The sequence below is a fragment of the Schistocerca gregaria genome, chromosome 3, assembly GCF_023897955.1.
Source record: "Schistocerca gregaria isolate iqSchGreg1 chromosome 3, iqSchGreg1.2, whole genome shotgun sequence".
NCBI classification, from domain to species: Eukaryota; Metazoa; Arthropoda; class Insecta; order Orthoptera; family Acrididae; genus Schistocerca; species Schistocerca gregaria.
In genome coordinates, this window is record NC_064922.1 from 366843105 (window position 1) to 366856661 (window position 13557).

The 13557-nt window shown below is 41.1% G+C and overlaps 1 protein-coding gene across 2 annotated transcripts in view; it reads right to left on the reverse strand.

The window, feature by feature from the left end:
• Positions 1–13557, reverse strand: part of LOC126353821 (potassium voltage-gated channel subfamily KQT member 1-like) — a 2608463-nt gene that overhangs the window by 1617827 nt on the left and 977079 nt on the right. The gene's annotated exons all lie outside the window — the stretch shown is intronic.

The following is a 13557-nucleotide window of genomic DNA, read 5'->3' on the forward strand; positions in this document are numbered from 1 at the left end:
TATTATGCCGGTTTACGTTACCGTTGTTGTTGAATGACGCTCCGTCGCTAAATAGAACGCGTGCAAAAAATCTGTCATCTTCCCATAATTTCTCTTGTGACCAGTGGCAGAACTGTACACGACGTCCAAAATCATCGCGATGCAGTTCCTGGTGCATAGAAATATTGTACGGGTGCCATCGATGTTAATGTAGGATTCTCACCACCGGCGTTTTCGAGGTTCCCGATTCTCGCGCAATTTGTCTGCTACTGATGTGCGGATTAGCCGCGACAGAAGCTAAAGCACCTACTTAGGCATCATCATTTGTTGCAGGTCGTGATTGTCGTTTCACATGTGGCTGAACTTTTGCTGTTTCCTTAAATAACGTAACTATCCGGCGAACGGTCCTGACCCTTGGATGATGTTGTCCAGGATACCGAGCAGAATAGATAGCACAAGTCCGTTGGGCATTGTGAACACAATAGCCATACATCAACACGATATCGACCTTTTCCGAAATTGGTAAACGGTCCATTTTAACACGGGTATTGTATCAAGAAGCAAATACCGTCCGCACTGGCGGAATGTTACGTGATACCACGTACTTATACCTTTTGTGACCATTACAGCGCCATCTAGCACAAAACGAAAAAAGTGGTCCAACTAAATCATTCATATTTCTTTACGTACTACACGAATATGTAATAAAATTGGGGGTTCCTATTTTAAACAACGCAGTTGTTATCCGTTTGACTTATGGCAGCGTCATCTAGCGGGCGAACAACATCGCCATCTGGTTTCCCCCTTCAAGCTAGACGAGTTTCGTTCTTTGTAGTTTTTTTGTTTGATGCTTATTTCGTGAGATATTTGGCCCGGTCACTATCACTTGACCACCCTGTATAATTTTTCTTTTTTTATGTACGATATAACTCTCACGTAGGTAGTACATGCTGTGGTCTATGTGGCTTACTATTTAGTCGTTATAGCTCTTTTTTTAAGTTTGTCATGTGCAACCATAAGAATTAACTCTGAAAACATTTTTACTTTGTTTATTTATTACTGGAAGTGTTTTTGTGTGTTTTTCTTGTATATGTGTGTGTGTATGCGTGTGTGCGTGAGAGAGAGAGAGAGAGAGAGAGAGAGAGAGAGAGAGTAAGAGTATGCAACAGAGGAACGACGCAGATGATTCTGTAACTTGAGAGAAGTATCTCTGGGTGGAAGGGAAGAAAAATTTGTGTTTACTCAAGGCGGAACCATCGAAACGCAAATTTATTTGTTGTTGTTGTTGTTGTTGTTGTTGTTGTTGTATTCAGTCCTGAGACTGGTTTGATACAGCTCTCCATGTTACTCTATCCTGTGCAAGCTTCTTCATCTCCCAGTACCTACTGCAACCTACGTCCTTCTGAATCTGCTTACTGTATTCATCTCTTGGTCTCCCTCTACGATTTTTACCCTCCACGCTTCCCTCTAATACTAAATTGGTGATCCCTTGATGCCTCAGAACATGTCCTACCAACCGATCCCTTCTTCTGGTCAAGTTGTGCCACAAACTTCTCTTCTCCCCAATCCTATTCAATACTTCCTCATTAGTTATGTGATCTACCCATCTAATCTTCAGCATTCTTCTGTAGCACCACATTTCGAAAGCTTCTATTCTCTTCTTGTCCACTTCCATACATGGCTACACTCCATACAAATACTTTCAGTAACGACTTCCTGACACTTAAATCTATACTCGATGTTAACACATTTCTCTTCTTCAGAAACGCTTTCCTTGCCATTGCCAGTCTACATTTTATATCCTCTCTACTTCGTCCATCGTCAGTTATTTTGCTCCCCAAATAGCAAAACTCCTTTACTACTTTAAGTGTCTGATTTCCTAATCTAATTCCCTCAGAATCACCCGACTTAATTCGACTACATTCCATTATTCTCGTTTTGCTTTTGTTGATGTTCATCTTATATCCTCCTTTCAAGACGCTGTCCATTCCGTTCAACTGCTCTTCCAAAGATTAGATGGGTAGATCACATAACTAATGAGGAAGTATGGAATAGGATTTGTAACCAAACACTTACTCAAAAGTGAACTTTAACATGAAGAACAGGTTTAGACTTATGTTAACGCTCAGTTTTTTAAATTTAATAGTCTTTTCGGTAAATTTTTGCTGTAGAGTTCAAATGGCTCTGAGCACTATGGGACTTGACATCTATGATCATCAGTCCCCTAGCACTTAACCCTAACTAACCTAAGTACAACACACAACACCCAGCCATCACGAGGCAGAGAAAATCCTTGACCCCGCCGGGAATCGAACCCCGGAACCCGGGCGCGGGAAGCGAGAAGGCTACCGCACGACCATGAGATGCGGGCTTTCTGTAGAGTTTGTTACGTGATAAAGTCTTACAGGTTCATCTCCATTGTTTATCATCGTTTAGGCATCTCTTTAGATTCAACACTTTCTACACGAGTTTTAGGCATGGGCACTCCAGACCTTAGCATTTAATTACAACCATGTCTACTTTTTATGTATTTATTAATATGGGTAACTGGATATTCTGGAAGGATTAGCAAAGAAATCTGTAATCACCATTAGTATTACAGTGTCTCGGTACAGTAGAGTCGTACACACAAGGAATACGAGTCGATAACTGACGACGATAAATATGAAAAGTTCTATGACTACTGCAGTTCTTTGAGGAATCATGAGTTTATGTCACAGCATAAATATGAACGGTTTTGCTCGCAAAAATGTATTTACAATCTTTAAATTTGTGGTTTGTGGAGAAATCACTCTCTTTCATATTCCCTGAATTTTGTCACCCATCCGTCTCTTAATATATAAGGAATAAATGGACGGTTTATGAGATCGTAACGTACAGAACGGTATCAGGTTTATAGGTGCCTACTCCATTATTCATACGTGACTCAAGCGTATAATTTGTGCGCTATGAGAAATAAATACCCAGTTAAATATTTACGTCATACTGTATGAATGTGTTTTCCCTTTTCTCGTTGCAGTAAAATATTTTCATAGCAGAGAATACTGTTTGTTTTAGAATAAATTATTTGTTTTCCTGTTAGTGGCTTAGGAATAATTTCGTGGAACCCCTGCGTCCGATGTAAACATTAGAAGAATTAAAATTTACGCAGTAGTGAAATCGGCTGTGTTCCTTTCTCTTAAAGTACAGCATACCATAAACATTATTAAACATATTCCGAATACAATACTATTGACGATTGATATGTCGATTACCTGACCTTCGGACGTTACTGTGTGGGGTCTACCAAAACAAAATGCCTTAACTGATTTAAATATCAAAGAAAACGTATCAGAATAAACTTGTTTATTTCTAAAAGTGGACACTTGCGGTTGATAAATTACACTCGAGAAAGACATAACATTCTACAGCCTTGTTCTATAATTTTTGGCGAATTTCTTTCTGCTGTGTGAAAGAGTTCATTTTCTAGAATATATAAGTCTAATATTAACTGCCTCCCCCCATGAACCATGGACCTTGCCGTTGGTGGGGAGGCTTGCGTGCCTCAGCGATACAGATGGCCGTACCGTAGGTGCAACCACAACGGAGGGGTATCTGTTGAGAGGCCAGACAAACGTGTGGTTCCTGAAGAGGGGCAGCAGCCTTTTCAGTAGTTGCAGGGGCAACAGTCTGGATGATTGACTGATCTGGCCTTGCAACATTAACCAAAACGGCCTTGCTGTGCTGGTACTGCGAACGGCTGAAAGCAAGGGGAAACTACAGCCGTAATTTTTCTCGAGGACATGCAGCTTTACTGTATGATTAAATGATGATGGCATCCTCTTGGGTAAAATATTCCGGAGGTAAAATAGTCCCCCATTCGGATCTCCGGGCGGGGACTACTCAGGAGGATGTTATCAGGAGAAAGAAAACTGGCGTTCTACGGATCGGAGCGTGGAATGTCAGATCCCTTAATCGGCCAGGTAGGTTAGAAAATTTAAAAAGGGAAATGGATAGGTTAAAGTTAGATATAGTGGGAATTAGTGAAGTTCGGTGGCAGGAGGAACAAGACTTTTGGTCAGGTGACTACAGGGTTATAAACACAAAATCAAATAGGGGTAATGCAGGAGTAGGTTTAATAATGAATAGGAAAATAGGAATGCGGGTAAGCTACTACAAACAGCATAGTGAACGCATTATTGTGGCCAAGATAGATACGAAGCCCACACCTACTACACTAGTACAAGTTTATATGCCAACTAGCTCTGCAGATGATGAAGAAATTGAAGAAATGTACGATGAAATAAAATAAATTATTCAGATAGTGAAGGGAGACGAAAATTTGATAGTAATGGGTGACTGGAATTCGAGTGTAGGAAAAGGGAGAGAAGGAAACATAGTAGGTGAATATGGATTGGGGCTAAGAAATGAAAGAGGAAGCCGCCTAGTAGAATTTTGCACAGAGCACAACTTAATCATAGCTAACACTTGGTTTAAGAATCATGAAAGAAGGTTGTATACGTGGAAGAACCCTGCAGATACTAAAAGGTATCAGATAGATTATATAATGGTAAGACAGAGATTTAGGAACCAGGTTTTAAGTTGTAAGACATTTCCAGGGGCAGATGTGGACTCGGACCACAATCTATTGGTTATGACCTGTAGATTAAAACTGAAGAAACTGCAAAAGTGTGGGAAATTAAGGAGATGGGACCTGGATAAACTGAAAGAACCAGGGGTTGTACAGAGTTTCAGAGAGAGCATAAGGGAACAATTGACAGGAATAGGGGAAAGAAATACAGTAGAAGAAGAATGGGTAGCTCTGAGGGATGTAGTAGTGAAGGCAGCAGAGGATAAAGTAGGTACAAAGACGAGGGCTGCTAGAAATCCTTGGGTAACAGAAGAAATGTTGAATTTAATTGATGAAAGGAGAAAATATAAAAATGCAGTAAATGAAGCAGGCAAAAAGGAATACAAACGTCTCAAAAATGAGATCGACAGGAAGTGCAAAATGGCTAAACAGGGATGGCTAGAGGACAAATGTAAGGATGTAGAAGCTTATCTCACTAGGGGTAAGATAGATACTGCCTACAGGAAAATTAAAGAGACCTTTGGAGAGAAGAGAACCACGTGTATGAATATCAAGAGCTCAGATGGCAGCCCAGTTCTAAGCAAAGAAGGGAAGGCAGAAAGGTGGAAGGAGTATATAGAGGGTTTATACAAGGGCGATGTACTTGAGGACAATATTATGGAAATGGAAGAGGATGTAGATGAAGACGAAATGGGAGATACGATACTGCGTGAAGAGTTTGATAGAGTACTGAAAGACCTGAGTCGAAACAAGGCCCCCGGAGTAGACAACATTCCATTAGAACTACTGACGGCCTTGGGAGAGCCAGTCATGACAAAACTCTACCAGCTGGTGAGCAAGATGTATGAGACAGGCGAAATACCCTCAGACTTCAAGAAGAATATAATAATTCCAATCCCAAAGAAAGCAGGTGCTGACAGATGTGAAAATTACCGAACTATCAGTTTAATAAGCCACGGCTGCAAAATACTAACGCGAATTCTTTACAGACGAATGGAAAAACTGGTAGATGCAGACCTCGGGGAAGATCAGTTTGGATTCCGCCGAAATGTTGGAACACGTGAGGCAATACTGACCTTACGACTTATCTTAGAAGAAAGGTTAAGAAAAGGCAAACCTACGTTTCTAGCATTTGTAGACTTAGAGAAAGCTTTTGACAATGTTGACTGGAATACTCTTTTTCAAATTCTAAAGGTGGCAGGGGTAAAATACAGGGAGCGAAAGGCTATTTATAATTTGTACAGAAACCAGATGGCAGTAATAAGAGTCGAGGGGCATGAAAGGGAAGCAGTGGTTGGGAAAGGAATGAGACAGGGTTGTAGCCTCTCCCCAATGTTATTCAATCTGTATATTGAGCAAGCAGTAAAGGAAACAAAAGAAAAATTTGGAGTAGGTATTAAAATTCATGGAGACGAAGTAAAAACTTTGAGGTTCGCCGATGACATTGTAATTCTGTCAGAGACGGCAAAGGACTTGGAAGAGCAGTTGAACGGAATGGACAGTGTCTTGAAAGGAGGATATAAGATGAACATTAACAAAAGCAAAACGAGGATAATGGAATGTAGTCAAATTAAATCGGGTGATGCTGAGGGAATTAGATTAGGAAATGAGACACTTAAAGTAGTAAAGGAGTTTTGCTATTTAGGAAGTAAAATAACTGATGATGGTCGAAGTAGAGGAGATATAAAATTTAGACTGGCAATGGCAAGGAAAGCGTTTCTGAAGAAGAGAAATTTGTTAACATCGAATATAGATTTATGTATCAGGAAGTCGTTTCTGAAAGTATTTGTTTGGAGTGTAGCCATGTATGGAAGTGAAACATGGACGATAACTAGTTTGGACAAGAAGAGAATAGAAGCTTTCGAAATGTGGTGCTACAGAAGAATACTGAAGATAAGGTGGATAGATCACGTAACTAATGAGGAGGTATTGAATAGGATTGGGGAGAAGAGAAGTTTGTGGCACAACTTGGCTAGAAGAAGGGATCGGTTGGTAGGACATGTTTTGAGGCATCAAGGGATCACAAATTTAGCATTGGAGGGCAGCGTGGAGGGTAAAAATCGTAGAGGGAGACCGAGAGATGAGTACACTAAGCAGATTCAGAAGGATGTAGGTTGCAGTAGGTACTGGGAGATGAAGCAGCTTGCACAGGATAGAGTAGCATGGAGAGCAGCATCAAACCAGTCTCAGGACTGAAGACAACAACAACAACAATATTAACTGGTTTGAAAAGTATTTGTAGCTGCTGTGATGTCTTTTATCGCCTGGAGTTTTACACTTATGGCAAAAAACGGGACAGCAAATAAGAGATACTTTCCGAATGTACATGAAAGTAAGAAGTTACAGTCAATTAATGACAGAATTTTTAGCACTATGAATGTAATATAAAGTATATGTGTCTATTTAGAGCGTACTATTATACAGATAAATTCATTATTACCATACGTAATCGTGTTATGAAGTACATTTAAATGATAAACAAATAACTTACTGTTTCGCAACGCTTTTGAGGCTAAGAGACTGAATATGATTAAGGTTACCCTTGTAACATGAAGCAATCGCAAAACTGCCCTAACTGCATGAAAAATAAGTATAAAACGTGCTACAAAAGACAATGGGTACTACTAATTTTTAGTCATCTTCACCCACTTCTGTGGTAGGCCACGCCTTCAGCTAAGTATGAAAAATCTGTAATATACCTCTAGTTTCTCAATATCCCATCATCTATTCTCATGTTGTTAATGAGAACTTTCACATTATATGCTTCTGTTCAAGGAAACCCAAAGTTCTTGTTGGGGAAATATGTAATGGCTTTCCTTATGTAAACATATGGACTTAATCCTCGGAAACAGAGCATAACAATACGTTTTATTTCTTTTCCAAATTGCACTCATAGTACAGAAACTGCTGGAGAGCAAATCGTGCTTCGTCCTGTTTTGTAATGCCCCTGTCCATTGTTTCATCTACGACGACGACCTTCTCATATAAAGTGATACATGATATTTAAAATGCCCTACATTGCTTGTGTTTACTGCATAAACTATAAAGCGATCAAGACTGCTGGATTCGTTGGTAAGTGGTATGTACTGATCTGGAATAAGCACTGACTCGCCCATTCGCAACTTTCTCTTCACGATATCAGAGCCGCGGTCAGAGCGTTCAATAAGTAACGCAGCAGATATATTTTCCCACCGAGTCCGGTTGAAATAAAAAAAAAATGCGAAATTCGTCGCGGGCATCTTGGAATATTCCCGCGTTAGCCGCTATAATTTCACGAAGTTCCGATAGGTGGCAGCGCTGTACGTAGTTTTCAAAATGGCGTCGCTAACGGAGATGCATTCTAAGCAGACAGCTGTCATTGAGTTTCTTTTGGCGGAAAACCAGAGAATCACAGATATTCATAGGCGCTTGTAGAATTTCTTCGGAAACATGGGAGTGAACAAAAGCACAATGAGTCGTTTGGCGTGGCGTCAGTCATCATCGCAACAAGGTCGCGCAGGCGTGTCCGATCTTCGGCGTGCCGACCGGCCACACACAGCTGTGACTCCTTCAACGTTGGAACGTGCGGGAACTCTCATTCGAGGTGATCGAGGGAGCACAATAAAACAACGTCAAACACTGTCACAGGCGGCGAAACACGGGTTCATCACATCGACCCGGAAAAAACCGACAATCAATCTTCCCTCCGAATTAAAGTTCGAAGCCGTACCCTAAGCCAGTTAGGTTATGCTGACAGTCTTATGGAACTCTGAAGAGGTTATTCTGTTTGAAGTCCTCTTTCATGGTGCGGCGTTCAACTCGGAAGTGTATTGCGTTACCCTCAGAAAACTGAAGTAACTACTTCAGCGTGTTCGTCCGGAAAAATGCACACGAACGTCTCCTTCTCCATGACAAAGCAAAGCCTCAAGCAAGTCTGCGCATCCGAGAGACGTTCACAAAACTGCATTGGACTGTTATTCCTCATCGACCCTACAGCTCGGATCTTGCACCTTCCGAGTTCCATCTGTTTGTCCCAATGAAGGATGCACTCCGTGGGAAGCATTTCGTGGATAAAGGGGAGGCGATTGATGCGGCAAGACGTTGGCTCCGGCCTCGTTCAGTAGAGTGATACAGTGCGGGCACAGAGCCTCTCCCAGTAAGTTGGCGTAAGGTCATCTGATTGAGACTATGTTGAAAAATAAGGTTTTGTGCTCACAAGAATGGAAAATACCGTCTACAGTTGTACTAGGTGGCCCGTAAAGTGCAGTAAGACTGTCGCACTGAACGGAACTTATGTTGAGAACTGGTTTTTTTAGCCAAAACAATAGGAATAATAATTTGGTGTATTGGGATCCTGAATAAAACCAACCTACTTTCAGAAAGACAATGGGCTGCGTTATTTATTGAACGCCCCTCGTAGATATCAATGGGAAAATGTGGTATATTTGGTCAGATATGCCACTGTCTTTTTAGAACAAAAACATTCTTAAAACAATATGATTGAAATTTAAGCCTCCGCATGCATCGCTGATCAGGTGGAGTTGTCTTATGTTTTTGGGCACAAAGCTCTCAACGTAATGGCATAGAAAGCTGCACACTTAGGACCTTTCTTACCTTTGCTTACATGACAACAAGAAAACATACGAGGGTCACTCCAAAAGAAATGCACACTGTTTTGTAAAAATACAGTTTTCATTGTGCATGTGTGAAACTTCTGGGCAACGGAGTTGCCGCAGTGGATACACGATTCCCGTGAGAACACCGAAATTAAGCGCTGTTGGGAGTGGCCGGCACTTCGATGGGTGACCATCCAGCCGCCATGCGCTGTTGCCATTTTTCAGGATGCACTCATCCCCGTGACGCCAATTGAGGAACTAGTCGAAAGAATAGTAGCGCCTTCGGTCAAGAATACCGTCATAACGACCAGGAAAGCGGCGTGCTGATCCCACGCCCCTCCTATCCGCATCCTCCTCTGAGGATGACACGGAGGTCGGATGGTCCCGATAGGTCACTCGTGGCCTGAAGACGGATTGAGTGCTATGTCTAAAAGTTTTACAATGTGTGGATACATCCTTCCCGCTTTATTTCAAACTTAGCTCAACCTGTTCCCTTGAGTGGAGCCTTCACATCACGTCTTAAAGATGGCTGCTCCACTTGACGTTCGTCAGAAGCAACGTATTGTCATAGAATTCCTGTGCTGTGAAAACGAGGCCGTGGGAAATATGCACAAGAGGTTAAAAAAGGCGCATGGAGATGCTGCTGTCGATCGCAGTACAATTAGTCGGTGGGCAAGCAGGTTACGTGATGAAAGCGGACACGGCAATATTGAGGATTGTCCTCGCAGCGTTAGGCCTCGAACTGCACACACTCTAGAGAATGTGCAGAGAGTTAACGAATTGGTGACTGCTGACAGAAACATCGCAGTGAACGAATTGTCACGCTACGTTGGGATAGGGGAAGGAAGTGTTTGCACAATACTGAAAGTGTTGGCGTTAAAAAAGGTTTGTGCCAGGTGGGTTCCCAGGTAGTTGACAGTGGCTCACAAAGGAACAAGAAAAACAGTATGCAGCGAAATTTTGGAACAGTTCGAGAATGGTGGAGATGAATTTCTTGGAAGAACTGTGACAGGTGATGAAATATGGCTCAATCATTTTCCACCAGAGACGAAGAGGCAGTCAATGGAGTGGCATCATGCAAATTCACCCAAGAAAAAAAAATGTTTCAAAACCACACCTTCTGCTGGAAAAGTTGTGGCTATGGTGTTTTTCGACTGTGAAAGACTCTTGCTTGTGGACATCATACCAAGTGAAACCACCATAAATTCTGATGAATATGTGACGACACTGAAGAAACTTCAAGCTCGATTGCTCCATTTGACTATCATCTCTTTGGGAAACTGAAAGACTCTCTTCGTGGGAAAATGAAGATGAAGACTCCCTTGTGCACCCTGCCAAACAGTGGCTCCAACAGGTTGGTCCAGAATTTTACCGTGGGGGTATACAGGCGCTGGTTCCAAGACGGAGCAAAGCAGTTGAGAAGGATGGAAATTACGTGCAGAAATGAAAATATTGTTCCTAAGGAATGTATCTACACACTGTAAAACTTTCAAAGATATAGAATATAAGATAAATTTAAAAAAAAATAGTGCACATTTCTTTTGGAGTAACCCTCGTACTTTGATATCTTTTAATGTTCTGTACTTCAAAATTAAAAACCCACAGTATATTTAAAAATAATGAATAGTACTTTTCTCTCGTTTTCAGAAATGGTTCAAATGGCTCTGAGCACTATGGGACGATATCTGAGGTCATCAGTCCCCTAGAACTTAGAAATACGTAAACCTAACTAACGTAAGGACATCACACTCATCCGTGCCCGAAACAGGATTCGAATCTGCGACGTAGCGGTCGCGCGGTTCCAAACTGAACCGTCTAGAACCGCTCCGCCACTGCGGCTGGCTCTTTCGTTTTATTTCTCTTCATAATTATAAACTTCAGACTCTGAGCTATTAATATTAATATTATCTATGGAATAATTAATAAGTTCACAATGTCTGATTGGTTCAACATGATTTCAGTTTTGTATGCTGTTTATTTCTAAAACGTGAAAGCCGCCAGTTAGAAAGAACTGGAGGTTTAAATCCGCTTTCCACAAGCGGTACGACAATTTTGGCGTCTGCTTTTATTTCCAATCATTTCATCTATGATTCAAGAAACCGGAACTGATAGAATTTGGATTTCCAATCTTTGAAGAGTTTTCAACTTTTAGCAATAAGCTCTTCACTAATGAATTTTCACACTAGATGCCAGAGTTATTACACAACCGTTAAAACAGTACTTTTACTATTTCATTTTGGTATTTAGTACCGAAAAAAACATTCATGTTATTAACAATGCTCTACGACTGCGAATAAAATTGACGTTGGTATATGTAAACGGTATACCATTTTCGATGATTCCATCAACTCCCAGTGTTTCTTTTTGTCTCACGTTCAATTCAATTTTATTTGTAGAAAAAATAATCAGTGTCAGTCCTTTCTATTCAGTTGCCACCAGTGACTGCGAGTATTAGACCAGTTGCGGTGGACGGGTTAACGGCATGAGGAAAACCGCTAACGACTCTTAATTTATGGTTTGAGCCGCCAAAGCCATATACTCGAGCGTGTGGTTTGTTTCAGGCTAATTTCCAGTTTCAGTTCGTCATTAGTGTTCGATTACAGTGGATACGCCGCAGCTTCCATTTCACTCGCGTGTGTTGCTGGCGCTTTTGCGTTAGTCATGTCGGCCTTCCCCAGACAATTTGTGTGTCAGTAATCGTGAGTAGCACAGATATTGCAACTTTCCTTACGATATTTACTTGCAGTAACAAACAATAAGCCGGATATCTCTGCCTTGTTTTGTTTCAGCTCACATCTTTTTTTTTTTTTTTGTTGACTCAAATTGCAAATGACAGTACTATGCCTTTTAATTTTCTTTGATGTTTTTTACAAATCAAGAACGTTTGACCGTGGTTATAGAAAATGTCTATTATAAACTGTGGCCAGAAATGATCTGAAAATCTTGTAAAGGCGTTGGAAATAGGCTGTACAGAGAAATAACGTAAAAAAGAGTAGATACGGTGCGCCGTTTCCGAATTAATTAGTACTTAGGTCACACAACCTGACCGTTACGCGCGTAAATTTAGGCTGCCCGTCAGAGACGTTGTCTCCAAATGTGTCTTCATTTGGTTTCCTAAAACCGTACAACAGAGCAATGCAAAATCGAAAATGGGACGGTAGTAAGGACCGAACTCGAGCCGAAGAGTGAGCAGTCTCGTGTGCTGCCATCTACGCTGTGAGAACAGCTGACACTAATCGTTTTCGGCGAGCCACTTGAATTCGCGTACACGACTGTCCATTTCGCTAACTTCAATGCTACGCAACTCGGAAATGGCCGAACGTATAGAATTTTTTTCTTAACAATTAGTTCTCAATAAAACCTTCCTTGCAAACACTACCAAGCTTTCCAGACTGCTTCTGACCACCCTCTGTGTTACTCTTAGCAGTTTTGTGAAACAATATTAGGTGAAATGTCTCTAATACGAACCAATGTTTTCCGTGCACTCCTTTTTGTTAAAAGCATATGAAGATGGTACTGTCTGCGTGTTGAGAACATAAAACTTACCTGAAGCATCTTTATCTTATATATAAGAAACTATTAGCCTCGATTGAGGTAATCAAACCAACCTTTACCTAAGTTGAGCCTTCTTCAGAACATATACCTGATTCTATAATATGTCTATGAGGGCTTGGTCTAGAAATAAAACTAAAGCAGCCTGAACAGTCGTAGTCGCATTTTAAAATGCGATTCATAGGTACTAAGGCACCTCCAAGCCTTAACTTAAGCTCCGGCGAGCGCCTCGTCTCCATGGACGCCTTGCGGTGGGCCTCGGGAGCTCACGTGAAACTAAGGAGGACTAGATGGCGCGCTGCATATCAACATGGCGGGAACATTGCGCGTGTCTAACTGAGAGCATGACTGTCAAAGATAAAAGACCAACGCAGTTATATCTTTAAAGAAATAACTTATGGAATGGTGGAAACTCTGAAACATAAAGCCTCTGCACCAGGTTTTGACCAAAATGTAACAAACTATGCATGAAATTATACGAGTGCGAACACAGCACCCCGACTTACACTATTAGAATTTATCGGCCCTTTTCACAACGAATGCTGCATAACGCCACCATCGTTATTAATGTAATATGGTATAACACAGCGAAAATGCAATAATTTCGGATAAGCTGTACACAAATGGTCGAGTAGTTGTTTTTATCAGTTGATGTAGATATAATTCTTTTTGCTGGCACGCAATGAATGAAGAATATTATCTAGATTAATTTTTATCTTATTACGAAAAATAACCCGGGAGTGAATTAACAACGCAAGATATGATAAAACGTGCTTGACCCGGAAAGACACACAGGAAAAGTTTATGGACCCTTGACATGGGAAATGGGATGTTCTTCACAGGGAAGAAGTTAAAAGTAAC